At 46.0% G+C, this 19297-nt stretch overlaps 1 protein-coding gene across 7 annotated transcripts in view; it reads right to left on the bottom strand.

The window, feature by feature from the left end:
- The window catches only part of DYNC1I2 (dynein cytoplasmic 1 intermediate chain 2), a 1097199-nt gene that overhangs the window by 446902 nt on the left and 631000 nt on the right, over window positions 1-19297 (bottom strand). The window lies entirely within an intron of this gene.

Below are 19297 nucleotides of genomic sequence, written 5' to 3'. Positions count from 1 at the left end.
CATATTCATCAAGCCCCTGTTAAATGATCTAGACGGTCTTGGTATCACCTACACTAACTATGCAGATTATACCCAGATCCTCATACTCATCAACCTTGGCACTACCCCAAATCTCAAACTTTGACACAACTATTCTACCTTTAACATCAATGGCAACACCATCAAAGTTGTCAAAGAGGTAAAAACATTAGGATTCTACTTGGACGCCTCCCTCACCTTTACCAAACAGGTAAACTCTATGGACTCTGCTACTGCTTACACTTGCAAGCTAATTGGAGCTGCTAAGCCATTCCTCTCCACAAACAATTGCACCATTTGGCCAGAGCGCTAATTCTGTCCAAATTGGACTTTTGTAACTCACTATACTTGGGAGCTAATTAGCATATCATCAACAAAATTCAGATCCTCCAAAATAACGCCCTTAGAGCAGCATTAGGTATAACAAAAAAAGAACATATATCAGAGATAAGGAGACAGAATAACTGGCTACCAATGATAAAATCGTACTAAAAAAGGCCTCTTTAACACAAGTGCCTGAACAACGCCGCCCCACGCTATCTCTCAGAAAGATTCAACAGAAAATCATCCAACCGGCCAACAAGAACGGCTAATTCTAACTGCCTGATGGTTCCTAGGTTTAAACTCACCAAAGTGGGAGGGTGCAGCTTCCCAGTTAAAGCTGCTCAGCTCTGGAACTCCCTGAGAGCAGACCAAATCTACCTGCACTTTAGACACATTATCAACTGGATTAAAGAAAACGACTGCTAAACATGTAGTGCGTCCCTCAGGTTCGCACCTCACACCCTGTATTGTATATAGATCTGCATTTTGTGAATATATTGTTATTAGACTGCCCTAACCTGTCTGTATGTTATATCCAGATTTCGTTACTTCTCTACTGTACCTGTATAAATATACTTACTGTACTCTACTATATATATATATATATCATCTCACTTCATATTTCTGCACAGCTCTGTAACCCAAGCTGAAAATTGCCATGTTTCTTCTGCGTCCTGATACCCTCGGGTCTGGCGCGCATTATAAATAATAAAACAAACAAACTTGCTAGACCCAGCACAACCTATCTTACAATAGAGTGCTGGAGGGATTACTTAGTATCTGCTGTATCCAACTGCTCATGTAACATTTTTATGTTACCCTTTCCTCACAAAATGGCTGGTGGCAGTGGTTTTGTTCCGAACTACCATGGTTTGCATTTACCGCGGCTGTTCGCAGCTCCGGTAACACGAACCGTGGGAGCCATCTTTTTCAAAATGGTCCCCCAGTCTTATTCTTCTTCGCCATGTCTTTGTGGCAAGGTCAGAGTTTCTCTGCGCGACAACCAGTTTTGGTCTCTTTGTTCATTTCACCTTTGGCAGGGTTTCTGAGTGAAACCCGCCTCTGGCTCCAGAGTGTCTGGGGTAGGCAGGAAGTGAGGGAGGTGCCCGAAACTACCTGTGCTTAGTCTCCTAGGAGAGCCAAATGCACTCAGTGGTGATTGGCTGTCTGACTGTCCGGCAAGGACAACCACCCTGCTGGGTGAGTGACAGCTAGGCTGGAATTAATGGAAGAGAACTGAATAAAAGGCGAGTCTTTTGGCTTGGAAGGCAGAGTCAGCCACTGGACGAAGGAACCAAAGAAGAGCTTGAAGAGGACGCCTGCTGCAACTCCTGGACCGTTGGTTTGCCCGGTGAAGCCCTGTTGCAGTGCCAACCTGCCAAGTTTGCATCGACAGACACACCCCTGTAAGGACTTCTCCCTTTGAGTTGGTGGGACCAATCAACTCCAAAGTAAGCCACCTGGACACCCATCTCAGAGCTGGTTGAATTTCCACAGAGTTGCTGCAGGAAACCGTATAGCCAGGGAGAGGGACACCAGATTGTGTGTGTTACTTTTAAGCTGGCCTAAAGCTTTTGGAAGGTCCTCCAGACTCCCACGAAGCAGGACTGGCCAAACCTGAGCCCCCTCAGCAGAGTGCGGGACCCCGGAGGCAAGGAAAGTCCACCTTGACAGCCAGGAACCGCATTGCTGCCATTTGTGGTAGCTGAAACGCGAAACAGCCACTGAAAGTGAAGTTTGCCAGTCCCATTGCAGGAGTCCCCCAACGTCCTCCCTCGTCCCCATGACTGAGGCCCAGGAACAGTGAGATCTGCAGAGCTGCACAGGAAGAGAAGTCATCAGCTGGATCTTTTCTTCTTTACCAAGGTACTGTAAAAAAAAGTCTAAGAGAATATACCTCTTACTGTAGAAGTGCTTGTAACTTCCACAACTCAAGTCTAATCAGCTTGTGGCCCTACATTTGATTCTTCTTTTCATCAAAGACTCCTAAGAATGTGTGCAAATACTTTTCCATGTACTTACCAGAAGTGCTTTATCCTATCCAAGACTTTTGCCCATTGACTTTGGCTTAGCCTATTGAATTGAATAACTCTTCTAGTGAACTCTAAAAGTATTTGCACTGCTTAAGAAATCTGTGATCTCTTGTGTTCTAATAATCTTTGCCTTTTACCAACTTTTAAAGAGTGTTATGAATGCCAACAGTAAGATATTAATGTCCCCAGCACCCTTGTTACTGAAGTCACCTGTGAATGTAGATTGCATCTGTGGGCCATCCCAAAGGATCTTGTCTGATTCAGAAAATCAGAGTGTACAGTATTGAAGTATATTTGTGTGTTACTATTACATTGCTCCCTTCTGAGGAAGGCTTTTTAACTGACTGATAAATAAATTAATAATTGTTTATGCAAGAAACCTTGGGCGTAAGAGTTTATTTGAATACCTGTAACTGTGACTCTTTGTGTAACTCCACTACAGCTCACATTTCCCCTCTTGAGATAAGCCTGGCTGCTCAACACGCTACAAAAACTGTGCAGTACAAGCTTAAACCAAAGGTTGGGTTGCCTATACCTGTAGTCATAGTTGTTTGTAGTGTTCCCAGAGGGTACTGCATTCAAACTTTGCCTAACAAACCTTCATAAAGGGCCTGCCACGTTGCCCACGAGGCAGGCCGACTGAGGGCACAGCCTGGCTGCGTGGTTCGGGGCACACCCTCACGTGGCCCAGTCTTGGCCGTCCATCTTCAGGACCGGGTATCCACACACATGCTGGCCGTGCCCAGTTTTATTCCTGGGCCTGTCTGGTGTGGCCACTGGATGGCCCGACTGCCGCCATGGCCCTGTGGGCACACGGGCTGCTTTTGAAATACAGCCTGTGCCCACTGTTAACACACTGGGGGAGGGAGGGCTCCCTGCACGCTTCCCCGTGCTAAGATACCTGGGGGGCCACTTGAGGCAGCATCTCCCCCCACCCAGCCCATCCAGGAAATTAATTTCCTTTTCTGCCGTCTGTTTCTCTATCCTATCTGTCTTCTCTTTTTCCAAACTGTCAAACATGTTTTCTTCTTCTTTCAAATCTTCCTTTGATTCCCTTCTCTGATGCCCAGCCAATTCCTGGGCAGGAGAGTTCTGCCTCTTTGTTCTTTCCTTTTTTTATTTTCCTTCCAACATACTATTTAGCCCCATGGTGGGCTGGATGGACTATTCCAAAATAAACACACAAACATTAAATAAAGTAGATTTTATTCAACCTTGATATCTGTGTCTTTCTTTTTAGGGTGCCCCTCAGGGGAAAAGCATACAGTCCTTATTAGCCAGCTCCTTTTTTTGGGCCACAAGCTACACGTGCCTTCAAACTTCATAAGTAAAAGGAAATAATCCTGACAGCCAGAAAGAAATGCTACTGTACAGATCTTCTCTAGCACCCATTTTATCTAACCAGCCCTTAAACGAATGTGGAACCCAGTCTTGCTTTTCTTGTGTAGTGGTTGGTCACCTTATATTTATTCTGATAAGATGGGTAAGATTTGTGAGAACCAGTTTAAGCTGCACCTGTGGTTGATGCTGATACAGTCATGCCTATTTCTGTAGAAGGTTACAACTGTAGTCCAGTATTTTCCTGTTTTCAGCATGTTTTAAAATAGCAGCTTGTCACCTCCCTACTGGTTCTCTGCATAAACCTGGTCCCCTACAGTTTTTGAAGAAAGCTTTAATAGCTAAATACCTATGTGCCATCACTTATGCTTCCATTTCCTCACGAACAGTGCCCAACAAACTCAAAACAGCGGTTGTAATTCCTTAACTAAAAAAGCCTACCCTTGAATCAGAAGATCCATCCAATTTTTTGCCTTTCTCCCAGCACCTATATCCTGGAACAATGCTGGAAGCCACAGCTACTATAAAATTGCAGGCTTCTGTAGAAGAGTCCCCACGTCTGGATGTCTCCAAGGTGTGTTGTGGACCAAGTAAAAGAAATCAGTTGTTATTGTGGCAGTGGATGATCTTTGGAGCGTCTGATGGTGTTTGTGTCGGAGCTCTGTCGACAGTCTTCAACAGAGATCTCGGAATGCTAGCACTGCACAAGCTAGGGCTTTGAGGTGAAATGTTCAGAGAAATGCATCAAAATTCTACGTTGCCTAGCTGTTTTTGCAAAGGTAGGATTTCAAGGTATTTATCTGCACTTTGTAATAGGATTGTGATTTTGGTGTGAAGGAATGAATCGACTGTGGTGAGGCATACCTTTACGTGGTCCTACAGAGTTTAACATATGCTGCACATATGATGTACTTAATTGCCAATTTTATTTTATTTTTTTATTTACTGTAAGGGTGTCGAAGAAGAAGTCCGACAGGGAGATGTCATTTTTGGGTTATAGACTTATTGTAAAAACACAAAACCTAACTATCCCTTTCTCGGTATCCAGTCAAACGATCGAAAAAAAGGATCGAATGACCTTTTGCTCAAATGCAAAATGAATGGAAAAAAAAATGGTCGAATTTTTTTTTGTATTTATTTATATATATTTTTTAGTTTGGGTTGGTAAAAAAATGTATTTAATAAAGAAAACAGGGGGCTGGGGAGGGGAACCCCCCATAAAAAAAATGTTAAAAACAAATTCGACCCTTTTTTTCGATCCTTTGACTGTCGATCAAAAGGCATTCGATCCTTTTGTTTTCGACCCCATCACTGGCAACACCCTGTCTCTATGAGAGGTTTCCCTGTCTCAACGTAGGAAAACAAGGAAATATCAGAATGTCTCAAATGATACCTGTCCTTGTCCAAAATCCTGGTTCCATCCCTTACACTCAAGCCTAAGAAGTTTTAAATACCAAAGTTCTTCCACCAGGCGAACGCCTCCCTTCTCCTGCTTTTTCTCCTCTGATCAAAGAGCTGTCTCCGTAACTCGGGTAGCTCCTGACAAGCTTTCTTCACTAGGCCCCCAAAGATTTCCTTGGTCCGGCCTCTTCTCCCAGTGCCACCTTGGTAAGGGATATTATTCCATATTAACAGTTCCCTTGAGATTCAGTAAGTGGTCTTTTGACTACTGGCGTGAAAAGGAGATACTCTGATGTGTTCTTTATATTCTTTGTTAGAGTTTTGGTAAGTGGCTTTAGGACGGCCACTGTGGTAAAGAAACACTACTCTGTGGCACTCTGTCTTGCAACTTGGATCAGTGGTCTTATGCCTGCTACTGTAATGAGGAATCCTTCCTCTGTTGTACTTTTATCTTCTGTTGGGTCAGTGGCGTTATGACTGCCACTGTTGCTTGATTCGATATAGCTAGAGCCCCGACCCATCTCTGGTGGTCAGTGGACTTATTTCTGCCACTGCGACAAGGAAGTTCTCATCAGATGCTCACTCCACTCTTCCCAATAGTTTGGTTGTTACGAATGAGACAAGGGTGAGCCACTCGAGCCTGCCTCTCTTCAACTCCTGTACCCACTTAAGCCTGCCTCTCTTCCATTACTGTACCCCCTCCAGGTCTCTAGTACCTCATAATACTTTCTTTGGGACTTAGAACGCCACCATGGTTTCCTGGGACTGGGGTCCGTCTCTCCAACTCTTCGGTCTTCTCTCCTATGCTTCCGCAGCACCTTGCCTGCTCAGCGCTGTAATTCTCAGTTCTCTTTGTTTCGCGCTTGGGTCTGCTCCAGCTGGACCCACAGAGAACTCCCTCAGAAATATACTGGCGGCTTCTGCTTTTCTATTCCTCTGTTCTGCCGACAGGATTTGAAACTCAGACTCTGGATGGTTCCCACACCTGTTGCCTCTCCCGGCTGGGATTGACAACTTCTTTAGTCCATCGTCTATTCTTATACGTTGTTGCCAGTTCCTCCATGGTGGATTGTCAAAGTCCTTTGTTTATTTTGACACTTAGATCTTTATGCCTCCTCTGGGCCACCTTGTAACCAGTACTAGAACAGTCAATCTTCATGTCTTCTGTGCTCTTCTTCACCCTAGTACTCTGTTTTGGCCGAATTCCATGTACTACAGTAATACATTGGTGTACTCTCAAGGAAGTGGTTTGGAATGGAAGGGGGGCTTGGGAATGTTGGGGTGTGACGTTTTTCAACAGGCTGTACCCAAGGTGGTAGTCTTTATCCCCAGAGGGGGAGTCCACCCCCATGAGGTCATCCTGCATTAAACCATCTCTAGGGGGACTATTGGGTAGCGACACAACTCCCTAGTCCCATAGGAGAGGGCTCCCCCTGGGGAGAAGTGACGACACCTAGTTAATAGTCACAACACACACACACACACACACACAAAATTGTAAGCTCGCCACTCGCATTTAGGGAAGGGGGGGGTTATTGGACTAAGTATTTTGGTGCATTTGAGGAGCTGGCCTTGTGCTCCCGGCAGCTAAGTACATGTGTGCTGTACTCTATAGTTCACCTTTCAGCTTTGCCTTTATCTAAAAGTTATTTTCTTTTGTATTTGTGAAAGTTTCTCATGTATTTTACTTAAGACTCAAAACACAATAATAGATTAAACTTTTTTTTTTTTTTTTTAAAGTGAAAGGAATGCTTGCGAAGGAAAAACATGCCAGACTGCAGGCTGGCTCTCAATTTGCTCTGAAATTGTTGACTGCTAAGTCTGTTTTCACTCTACTTTGCGGAATATCTTGATTGCGTGCAGTAAGCGAACATTAAAAGCTTATTTTTAGGTTTGAGCTACTTTAACCATTTTTGAACTGAGAGTGTTAAGTACTTGTTGCAGAGATCTGGGTTCACCTGCCAGATAGCAGTACCAAATCCTGACAAGGCGGACTCAGACTTTCCTGTGTCTGAGGTTGGTAAGCTTTGGTAATTGTTGCACCTACTGCACAACAAGCATTTACCTGCAACAGAAAGCACCAACTCTATAAACTAACAAAGCATCAAAGAGGTTGGTCCCTTCATACAAGTATTGTACAAGCCGGGCATCATCAAACAGCAATATATTGCTCATTCCCCCCCAAATGAAGACCACAATGTGTAGGCCATGGGAGACGTTTAAGAATCCAAGTTGGATATAGTGCAACTAAAGTGTCCAGGTTTTTAAGGTAGCCATGCAATTGGACGATACCGGGATCCTGAACAGATCTTAGCTCATTGTATAGAGCTGTGTGCTGTCTTCAGTGAAAAAACTTTGCTTCCTCCCCTTTTGGTGGCATTCTTCAGTCCACTGCTTACTTTTTTCCGTTTAATGTAGGCCATTAGAGTGAAAGGGGGCCCTAGATCAAGACCTAGATCTAGACCAACTGTCCCATGCCACTGGTGATCATATTTTCAGGCCTGCTTATTTGACACAAAAAAGTGGCTTTTTTGGAACATGTCAATGTTCTTCACATCATGAAGTTTGTGTAAGATTAGGTCTACTAGCAGGCACAGTTTTGGCTGTATTTAAATCTTTAAAATACGCAAGTAAAATCCAGATGAGATTTGTTTAATCCCACATTGATAAAGATTCTAGTAGTTTGAGACGTTCATATCAACACACAAAAGTGTATTTTAATTCTTTAGATTAAAAAAGTCACAAATAGCGGCATCTTGGTTTTCGACAAGCATGTGATCATGGGCAACTAAATAAATCTCATTGTGCATAACCCGACAACACTGTTACTGCATAAGAGGGATTCGTTTTGTGGTTACACTCTCCAAAATTGTGTCATCCATGGTTTAATTGGCTATATAGTGTTGTGTCACATATAATATTATTGACCATTTATATATTGCACATCACGAGTCATTTGTGTGAGGAGCTGCATGAGGAGTTTTGGTTGCCCTGGCATCTAGGACTGCGGCCCCAATATGATTGCAGAATCGCAGGTGTCGTGACAGCATCATGTCTGCGAGGTCACGGCAGCGTGGTGACGTCAACACGTTCCACTAATCGGGCCACGAGCTACTGAAGGCTTACAATACCTGGAAAATCCCGGCAATCAGCACTGGATGGCGCTTATCAATAGTTACTGCGCGAGTGGAGACTTCTGATGCTGGATTCCTTGGATTTTTGGGACTCAGCCTGTTTTTCCGACTTGCCTCCGGTTCTCTCTCTTAGATTTGACTAATCTGAGGTTTTCTTTTGGCTACTACTCGACCGGATTACAGCTCTCCCTTGGATTTGGTGTTTTTGCTACTGTTTCTATAAGATCTGGTTACTTTCGTATTACCTTTGGATGTGCCTTTTGGGATTGGACTTCTTACTGCTAGTTTTCTGTGATCCCTTAACTGTAACTGGCAGCCTCTGAAATTTCTCCTGAACCGTTTGGTCCTAGGCTCCCTCTGGATTCCCGAGGAGCGCACCACCTGACCTGGTTTGCTTATCTGTGAAAAACCCACGCATCCTTTAGTTTTCACCCTCGTGCTGCCAGTGTAGTTCACTGTGTGTTTCCTCCTGTTTGCGTCCAACTGTGGAACTTGTTGGACACTGGACCTGATAAGTCAGCTGCGCCCTAGTGCCGTACAGATTTCCAGTTTAGTTCCTGCATTCGTTAGGCTCCTTTGCCGGGCTGTTTTCTGGCCTATGAACTTGATAATTGGTTAAGCTTTTTTTCTTTAAATAGGTCATCAAAGTCTGTTGCTTCCAATACAGGTAATAGGGGGCACCAGGAGGACTAAAGGTGGATCTGTCATCTTGGTTTTGTTTTCTTTCTTTTCAGCTGGGCTGGCACTCAGGGAGATTACACTTATCTTTTTGTTTGAGCACTCCAAACCCAAGTCCCTATGGTCGCTAGGTGGTGCTGCTCTCAAGAGGAAACTAACACTGAAGCGGTCTGCGAGAAGTCAACTGACTTATCAGCCAACCCTGACAATCTGTTCTTTGCTCGCTCTTGGCAACATCACTTGAAAACCATGTCCAGTCAACATTTGGATAAATGTGTCCTCTGTGAGAAACCAAAGGGTGTCTCACCTACTAGTCCCCAGGGATCTCTCTCGCAGGTGGCCAGGGTACGGCCATCGCCTTTGGATCCAGAGCCTGGGGATGAACCAGTGCGGGAAGAGTCTTCGGGGAGTGGCGGTGAGGCGACCGATGGTGAGACGCTGTATTTCCCCCTTTTCCGTACACCTGACCCAGCCTATTTTATAGGATTCTCCAATGTCCCAACCCCCTGCCCCTTTTCCACACAAACACTGGGCTGAGGAAGAGGGCGACAGAGTAAAAAGGCTAACCCTTACACATATCTCATTGGACATGTCCCGCTAATCAGGTGAGGCCAAGTCAGGCACATAACTTTAAGTGCATACATCTGATGCCAATTAGTTCTCCTCACACGGATAAAAGGCAGAACATAGAGACACACTCTGGGCAAGATGGAACACTAGCAAGAGCACAAATTCCAGGGCGAAGGCGAACCTACTGGAGCAGAGCGACAGATGAGAGCAAAGGGTAGAGAACCCCAGGAGTTCCCTGCAGGAGGTTGTTGCCTCCAAAAGGCTGTGAAAGACAAGTGGAGAAGGCCAAATCCCAAACAAGAAGACTGCATTGTGTTTCAAGGATGCCATCAACGCTCCTGGGTGAACGGTAGAGTTAGGGAGGGGAGGCCAAGCCTGTGGTACTAACTTTGATTCGTGAATGAAAAACTACAAGTACAAGAAACGCACAAAGCCGATGAGTTGGCAAGCGACATGAAAGACCGGTGTGTGTTAAGGAAAGATTGAAGTTGCAACAGTATATAATGTAACTGTAGGCTGGACGCGTATGGATGAGACGCGAATAAAGGCAGACCTGTGATTAACTTAATTCCCGATAGCTGTGAAACCAGCGATACTGAGTAGCGGAGTGCTCCAGCGAAATGAAGTAGTCCACTCGAAAGTCTCCATGAAAGGCAAAATGTTTTTGTTTGATAAAGTGAATGAACTATACGATGCAAAATCGTGAAGATTAACCACAGCGAAAGGTGAACACTGAACTGGTGCATATGACATCGAACTACCCAGACCAAGAGACACTGGGGCAAATAACACGAGTGTAAGCAGAAGGGAAAATGGTCCTGCAGAGGTCTATGCACATTCAAAAGTCTTCGACACCAGGAAAAGGTCAGAGCCCAACAAAGACCGGACCTGTAATAAGTTAGGGGAAGGGAACCCCTAAAGGATGTGAATTAAGCGTGGGGAAGGGAACCCCTGCAGGTGTTGTGCTTTGAAAGGTCCCAACCCGACTGAGGGAGACCGGCATCAACCTTTATTTTTTTTTAACTTTTCTTTATTGGCAAGAAGCAGTGACTGGTGCGTTACATATTACATCAACAGCTCATATTATATGTTTTAAAGTGTGGATAACAATGCAAAGACTCTACAGAAAACCGATCCCATTCAAAGCAACAGGTTAATTACAACAAGGCCCTTCACAATTCAGCTTGCTCGGTCGCCTGCTCAGGTGATGGAGGAGAGGATAGAAGTTCTAAGTCCGCTCTGCTGTTGAGATAGCTACAAAACTCTGTCCATACATTTTTGGGGCGAGCATTCACAGGCAACGTATTGATATAGTCCTCTTCACACATTTGTGTCCAGGTAAGGGCCTTTAACCACATCTCTAATGAAGAGGGGGAATGTCGCTTCCAACACTGCAGAATGCATTTCTTAGCCACTATCGGCCCCACATTCAGGAATTTAGCGACACGCCTTGCCTCAGTCCCCTCCCACAGCCCGAACAATAGAGCCAGGTGATCAGGGTCGATCCGGAACCCCACCATCTCATAGAGAGCCCCAAGCACTGCCTCCCAGAACGTAGCCAGTGCCCCACAAGACCAGAACATGTGGCCGTGGTCCGCATCAGTGGATCTACATCTCTGGCAGGGGTGGGAGAGATCCCCGTGCAAATTTCCCAACCACGTGAGGAGTATAGTACAGGCGATTAAATAACTTGTATTGCACGCATCTAAATCTAGAATTGAGGGAGAGCCTGCGTGTGTGTATGCACATTTTTGCCCACATACCATCAGTGATGTCCAACCCCAGCTCCCGGCTCCAAGCACCCCGGATCGTATGGGGAGGTTCTACAGCTCGTGCCATCAACATTTTATACAGGGCGGACACTATGCCCCTGCCCCCTGTGGAATTGGCAATGTAGCAGATCTCGGTGGGCTCAGGGGGTTTGTCTGGGTACGAGGGCTACATGTCTTGGACTGCCGCTCTGAGTCTAAAGTATTGCAGCAACTCCAGTGAGGACTTGGAGTGCCCTGGCCTCCACGTCTGTGGGGTGATGAATTTCCCTTCAGGGAATAAGTCGGAGAACGAATGATATCCCAGGTCTAGCCAGTGATGCATAAGGAGCTTATCCTGTGTGGGGGCAAGGCCCGGGAATCACCACAAGGGTAGCCATTTGTAGTACGGGGGGTTGTCAGAGTGGGGTAGCAAACCCTGTCTCCACTCCCTGATCCAGGCATCAACCTTTAGTTGAACTGTATTTTGAAAGCTGGAAAGAGACTTTAACGTGGAAGGCCAGGCGGGCCTTGATCCACATTTTGAACTTCCTTTGTTTTGAGAACCTGAGCCAGAGTGTGTCCTCCTCTCTATGGGGACCCCCTTACTCTGTGCCATCGAACGTGGGAAGGAGAGCTGACTCAGCCAACATTTATTCTTTAAATTCTAACACTGATCTTCCTTTGCATACATATTCTCCTTTACACACTTTTTGTACAAGAGATAGGGCAGGCATTAGGTTTTGTTGGTGTAGGCCATTTTGATTTGACGGACCCACCTAGGACTGTTTCATTTATTATTTGATGGTACAGACTACTACCATCCTAGTTATAGGGCAAAGTAGGAGTTTTTCAAACCCAGAAACTTTATTAAAGGTTTTACAAATTGTACCTCTTGTGCCAGTGTCATACTTGTGATACCATGCTTCCCTTACACCTCCTTGTAACTTATAATGCAGATCATCCATCTATACGATGGTATGTGCATCTTCCTCTTGCTTTACCTTCTGTATCTATGCTTGAGCACCAGTACATTCTGTAAGGCTGCTAATCTGAGTTCTGTATCAGTAACTTGGTATATGTATTTTTTTTCATCTGGCTACAGATCTGTGCCCTGCAGCTATACTACAGCCCCCACCCCATCCTTGCGGCTATCATTCATTAAAATGTCTTCTGTACTGATGCTAGAACACAAGTAACCTCATTGTGGACTGCTAATGTTGCCCTTGAACAACTTGATTAGAACTCTGATTGCAGCAGTAATGAAAGGGTTCAGGGTGCTACAATGAGTTCCTGTGCCTAGGTTTTCTGCTAGGGCGGCATATCAAACTATGGGTTATGACTGGAACGGGAGGTGGGACAGATTCGTAGATCCCTGCATTGTACTGGTAATGTGGGGAGAAGTTTGTATGTGCCCCCAAAACCATTACAATGGCCCCATCTTCCTCTGCCTTTATCTTTACAAATCATTTTTACACTTTCAGGGGAATGCACATAGGAAGCAAAGTAAAGGAAAAATAAAAATAAACCAGAAGATTTGAAATGGAAGATTATAAAATCTGAAAACGTGCAGGATTGTGTGTATGATGTGCAAAGTTCAGAGCTTGTTTTCAAAATATGCTTGTATGATCATATTTATGCCCAAGTCTAAAATGAGAACAAATAGTGCAATAAGATTAGAAGTAGGTGAACATGTTGTGGGTTAAAGGTCTGTATTTTCTGGATGGTTATCAAAGTTGATTTTAATAGTATACATGGCACAATACATTTGTTTTAGTGTCCGAGCAGTGCTTTCAGGGGGGTGGAGGTGGGGGGGGTGTGAACGCATGCAGGGGACGTGCAAGTGAGCTGAGGAAACAGCAATGCTTTCAAGTGAATCAGACAACATCAACATATCTTAATACAGCAAGCTTTCAAGAGGCGATCTAAGTTTAGCACATAGGAAAACTGACAGATTTGATTTGACCAGAATCTCATACGTTGGGTGTACTGAGATGCGAGCCCATAAGCAGTTATCAAAGGATATAACACATGGGCCAATAATTCAATTTTTATATAGCACTTCTAAGTGGTCACTTTTTTATGCATTCCTTATTAGTGGACTGAAACACAAACTCGAAAAGGTGATTAGCCCTGAATCACAAGATGTTGGTGATATGAAGAAGTTGGAACCTATGTGCATAATGGTTCCAAATTCTAAATCTCCCCCCCATACATCGATTTCATAAGATCATACATGTCTAAAGCCAGAGCAAGACGGCTTAACACAAGAAGCATTCCCACCAAAATGTATAAGATAAAAGGAGTAGCTACTGTTTTGTTTAACCTGAAGACAGGATGCAGCATATCATCTTTCATTGCTGTTCCGTTTTACTAATGGATTGAATTTTAAATGTGTGCTTGTTATGGTTGGTGCTAGCCAAGCTAAGGATGTTCATAATTATTGAAGAACTGTGTGTGCTTGGTTGCATCATGTGCATTGTGAAAAATTGTGGCGAGTGACTTTTGTATTTCTTAAGGAGATTTCAATGTGAAATTTTACATATATATATATGGGATACATTACTCACCGTAATCGTATTTCTGATGCTTGTATCTGCTTAGATTCACATGCTGTGCATAGGCCGACATCTAGTGGAAGCTGCAGAGTATTACAGTTTGTTTTTCGAAAATCGAAAATGGGCGTCGACACAGGGCGTGCCAGTAATACTATCCCTAGTGTGACGTCCACTGTACCCATGATCCCTCACGCGTCTAGGATCCCCAGATTGTGTTTTTCCTGACATGAGGTAGCATGAGGAGTAGCGTGAGTACAGATAATCCAAGCAGATAGGTAGAAAGGTAGGACTACAAGCAACCATGCGCCTTCTCTCAGAGGGGAGGAAGGGTGGGTCGCATGTGAATCTAAGCAGATACAAGCATCAGAAATACGATTACGGTGAGTAATGTATCCCTTCTGAGGCTTGTGGAATCTGCTTAGATCACATGCTGTGCATAGATTAGCGAGCAGTACCTGAAGAAGGAGGTGGGGTGTGAGAAGGGTCATGAGCAAATAAATGTCTTAGAACCGCTTGTCCCACTTGTGTATCTGTCTTGGAATGAGTGTCAATGCAGTAGTGCTGAGTAAAAGTGTGAATAGAGCTCCAAGTAGCTGCTTTGCAAATGGTGTCAAGGGGTACATTTGCAATGAAAGCCAGAGTGGCCCCAATACCTCTTGTAGAGTGGGCCCTAGGCGTGAAAGGCAGAGTCTTTTCAGCGAGTGAGTAACACAGCTGGATACAGTTAACAATCCACTTAGAGATGGCACCCTTAGAGACGCGATCCCCCTCTCTGCCTGTAGCTACGGAGACAAACAGCTGATCTGTTTTTCGTAACGGTCTGGTCTTGTTTACATAGTAGAGGACCGCCCTACGCACATCTAGTGTGTGTAGTTTCACCTCAGCCGAGCTTTGTGGGTTTTGGAAGAAAGCCGGAAGCTCGATGGACTGGTTTACGTGGAATTTAGAGATAAATTTAGGTGAGAACCTAGGGTGTGTGCGTAAAATCAGTTTGTCCTTGTGGACAGTAAAGAAGGGATCCTGCACTGACAGAGCCTGGATTTCACTGACCCTTCTTATAGAAGTAATGGCTACTAAGAAGGCTGTTTTATAAGTCAGATGTTTGAGACTACTTTTATGCATGGGCTCGAAGGGCGGGCCCATGAGTTTAGATAGCACCACGTTCAGGTCCCATCCTGGTGGTGGGTTGGAAATTGGAGGATGAAGTCTCTTTACTCCTTCCATGAAAGCTTTAACCACTGGTATTTTCCACCATGATACCTTGTTATGGGAGGTGGTGTAGGCTGATAGAGCTGCCAGGTGCACCTTGAGTGAGTTAAAAACCAGACCTGCATCTAGCAGGTGGAGCATGTATGTAACAATAGTGGAAGGAGTGCATTCAATTGGGTTGATTTGTTTATTCTGGCACCAAATAACAAATCTCCTCCATTTGTCAAAGTAGCAGTGCCTTGTGTTTGGTTTCCTAGATTCTTTTAGGATGTCCATACATCTTTGTGGTGGATTGAGATGTCCAAACTCTATGACCTCAGGAGCCATGCTGCGAGGTTCATTGAGTTGGGTTGAGGATGCACTGTTTGACCCTGGTGCTGGGACAGAAGGTTGTACCAGGTTGGAAGTCTGATGGGTTCGCACACCGCCATCCTGCGTAAGTGTGGGAACCAAGGTTGTCTTGCCCACATGGGAGCAATTAGGACGAGCGTCATCGACTCTCTGTTCATCTTGTTGACCACCTTCCTGATGAGAGGAGTTGGTGGAAAAGCGTACGCAAACATCCCTGACCAGTTCATCCACAGGGCGTTCCCCTGGGAGTCTGGTTGGGGGAACCTGGATGCAAATCCTGGGCATTGTCTGTTTTCGCTTGTGGCGAATAAGTCTATAGTGGGGCAACCCCACTGAGAGAAGATGTCTTCTACGACCTCTTTGTGTAGAACCCATTCGTGTTCCTCTGGGAGGGAGTCTCTGCTTAAAGCATCCGCTAGGGAATTGAGTTCCCCTGGAACATGTTGTGCTGACAGGAAGATGTTCCGTCTGAGTGCCCATATCCAGATTTTCTGGGCAAGCTTGGACAGATTTGGTGAACGAGTCCCTCCTTGCTTGTTCAGGTAGAACATGGCTGTTGTGCTGTCCGTCCGGATTTGCACTGCCAGGTTGAGCAGGTAGGGCTCGAATGCTAGAAGTGCTCTGAATACTGCCAGAAGTTCTAGCAGGTTGATGTGGTTCCTGGCTACTGAGGGAGACCAGAGACCTTGGGCTGTGTGGAGGAGATGGTGAGCTCCCCACCCAGTGAGGCATGCATCGGTAGTGACTATTGCCTGTACCTCGGGATCGTGAAAAGGTTTCCCCTGAGCAAGATTTACTCTTGTCCACCAGTGAAGGCTTTGTACCAATGTTGGCGAAACGACCACTAGATCGTCCCACTGACCCCTTGCCTGAGACCACTGTTTCGCCAACCATTCCTGCATGGGGCGCATGCGCAGTCGCGCGTGGGGGACCAGGTAAATGCATGAAGCCAACATGCCCAGCAAACGCATTGCCCTGCGTACCATTATTTGGCGACCGGCCTGATATTGCGGAATTTGCAGTAGTATATTCCGAATTCTTTCCTCTGAAGGAAACGTTAACCCTCTTTGAGTATCCAGGATAGCTCCTAGGAACTGTTTGGAGGTGCTTGGCACTAGGCTTGATTTCTTCTCGTTGATTGAGAAGCCTAATTCGTGAAGGAGGTCGATAGTCCTTTGAATGTTTGTCCTGCAAATCACTGGGGTTTCCCCCGTTATGAGCCAGTCGTCCAGATAAGGGTATACTGGGATAGCTTTCCTGCGTAGGTGTGCAGCCGCCACCGCCAGTACCTTGGTGAATACCCTTGGTGCCGAAGCTATCCCGAAGGGCAGCACTTTGAACTGATAGTGTTGACTGTCCACCTTGAAGCGTAGGTATTTTCTGTGCGCTGGGAGCATGGAAATATGAAAATAGGCATCTTTCATATCCAAAGTTGCCATGTAATCCCCCTTTTTTAGGAGGGGGATTACCTCTTGTAGTGTAGTCATACGAAACTTTTGGGGCTTGACATACTTGTTGGCAGGCCGCAAGTCCAATACTGGGCGCATTGTTAAGTCTTTCTTTGGAACAAGGAAGTAAGTTGAATAAATACCCTTGTTTACCTGGTGGCTTGGGACGATTTCTATCGTGTCCTTTTGGAGCAGATTGTAGATCTCCTCGAGGAGGATCTTCTGATGTTCTAAAGAGTGGACTTTTTGTCTTGGAGGATGGTTTCGGGGACGTTGCAGTAGTTCTATACAGTACCCATTGGATACCGTTGACAGCACCCACCTGTCGGATGTTATCCCTTCCCATGCCTGGGTGAAGCTGGATATTCGTCCCCCTACTGGGGTTGTATGGGAAGGGACCCTGAAATGAGCGTCACTGCTTTGGTGGAGGCGTGCCGCCTCCTTTACTGGGGCTGCCTCTGCCTCTACCACGTCCTCTTCTACTAGCCCTACCATACCCCTGGGTAGACTGTTGTGAGTTGGTGTTCCACTGTGTACCCTGGGTGTGGGAATAGCTATTTCCTCTATTGGAATTTTGGCCGCGGGGGCGACGAAAATTGCCGTTCCCTCTTTGGTTAGGTGGTTTTGTAGTTAACTGGCCAAGGGATTTGAGGGTGTCGAATTCCTCCTTAGCGTTTTTTAGAGCGTCCTCGACTGCCTTTCCAAACAGGAGATCACTTTCCACTGGTTTGTCTAAGAGTGCAGCTTGTGTTTCTGCTTTGAATCCCGACTGCCTCAACCAAGCATGTCTTTTGATGACAGTCCCCTCTGCTATAATTCTACCCGCATTGTCTGCGGCGTCCAAAGTTGCTTTTAAAATGCAGCCTGAGACGTTTCTTCCCTCTGCACAAATGCGAGATAGCTGGCTCTTAAGGGGTTCGGGAGCGGAATCTATTAGTGCTGCCACTTCTTCCCACTGATGGCAGTTGTAGCTGGCCAACAGTGTGGTGGAATTCGCGATTCTGGTTTGGTAGGCTGCCGTGGAAGCTACTTTTCTACCAAAACCATAGAGTTTCTTACTTTCCTTGTCGGGGGGAGCCTCAGAGGAAGATAATGGGGTTCCAGCTCTCTTGTGGGTGTTAGTTACGACTAGAGAGTCTGGCTTAAGTTGACCTCTAATATATAGAGGGTCCGACTGGGCTGCTTTAAACAGCTTCTCTACTCTCGGGTTTACAGGTCTTGTCAGGTTTGGGTTGATAAGGGATGGTGCTATTCTGCGTTGAATAGATTTCAGGATGGGAATGGTCTGGGCTACTGTCTTCCTTTCCCCTATTAGTTCCTCCGCGAAGTCCCTCTCTTCTTGGACACCTTGTGTGTCTATGTGGAAGTGGTTAGCTGCCCGAGAGAGCAGTTCATTCAGGAGGGGCTGATTATCTATTGGGGAATCAGACACTGGGGCTTCCCTTTCGACTGGTGAGTCCATTCTGAAAATATCTGGGCTATTTTCTGGCTCATCCTCGTCTTCGTCCTCCCCGTAATAATCTGACACTGCGAGATCTTCTGGCGTCTCAAATTCCTGACCCTCTATAAGGGAAGAGTCTCCTTGGCCTGTAGGGAAAAGGCAAGAATAGGGTTGGACCTCAAAGGGGTCTGAAGCCTTTAATGGTGTCTCGACCCGGGGCCTTTTATTTGAAGGGATAGGGTCCCTTGAACCTGAGGGAGAAGATTCCTGAGGGTTTAAAGCTAGGAGTTGGTCAGGGTGTCTTTCGAAGAAATTTGCCAAGGAAGACATCCTTGACATTACTCTGTCAATGTCCTCGCATGACCAGAGTTTGGAGCTTGGGGTGACCTTGCTGGAACTTTCTATGGACTGTCCCTGAGAAGACTTGGACGGGGAAGTCAGTTCTCTTGTTGTGGAGGATTGCAAGGGTTGTTTCCGTTGCTGCTTACCCCCTTCCCCGTGGGTGGAAGTGTGTTTACCATTTCCCTTATCTTTCGACGCCTGGCGTCGAGGATCGGAGGTGGAACGCCTGTGTTTCGAACTAGGCTTCGAAACTTGGCCCTCCTTACTCCCAAGTGATGTACCCTTTTCCTGGGGTGAGGGCTGGGGATGGAAGTCGTGTTCGTCTCCGGACGAGTGATCTTCCGTGATGTTAATGGGCGAGGCACTATGTGCAAGTGTGGAGGCTTGCCTGACGTCGTGGGGCGACCTCGACCGGGACCGCCCAGAGGACGTCCTTTCGGACCGCTCCTTCTGTGCCTCTTTTCGAGGTTTCGACGACGTCGAATTTCGGTTTGGCTTTTTTGTGTTTAGCGTGTGTATGTGTAACGCTTTTGTCGCCGGGGGACTTCCCCATAGTCGCCGGGACGGACGACCTTACGAGGCCGGGGACGTGCGTTAGGCTGTCTTTCGACGCTTTGGTGCCCTCGCCGTCCGAAAGTCCGGCGTCGCTGCCGTCGCTGAAGGTACCCTCCGCCTCCATAGCTGCTAGCTTGGCGTGGTGGGCC

This window comes from Ambystoma mexicanum, chromosome 9 (genome assembly GCF_040938575.1).
Source record: "Ambystoma mexicanum isolate Mex_15411 chromosome 9, UKY_AmexF1_1, whole genome shotgun sequence".
NCBI classification, from domain to species: domain Eukaryota; kingdom Metazoa; phylum Chordata; class Amphibia; order Caudata; family Ambystomatidae; genus Ambystoma; species Ambystoma mexicanum.
The sequence above is the reverse complement of the archived record's forward strand: the minus strand, read 5'-3'. Positions and strand labels throughout refer to the sequence as shown.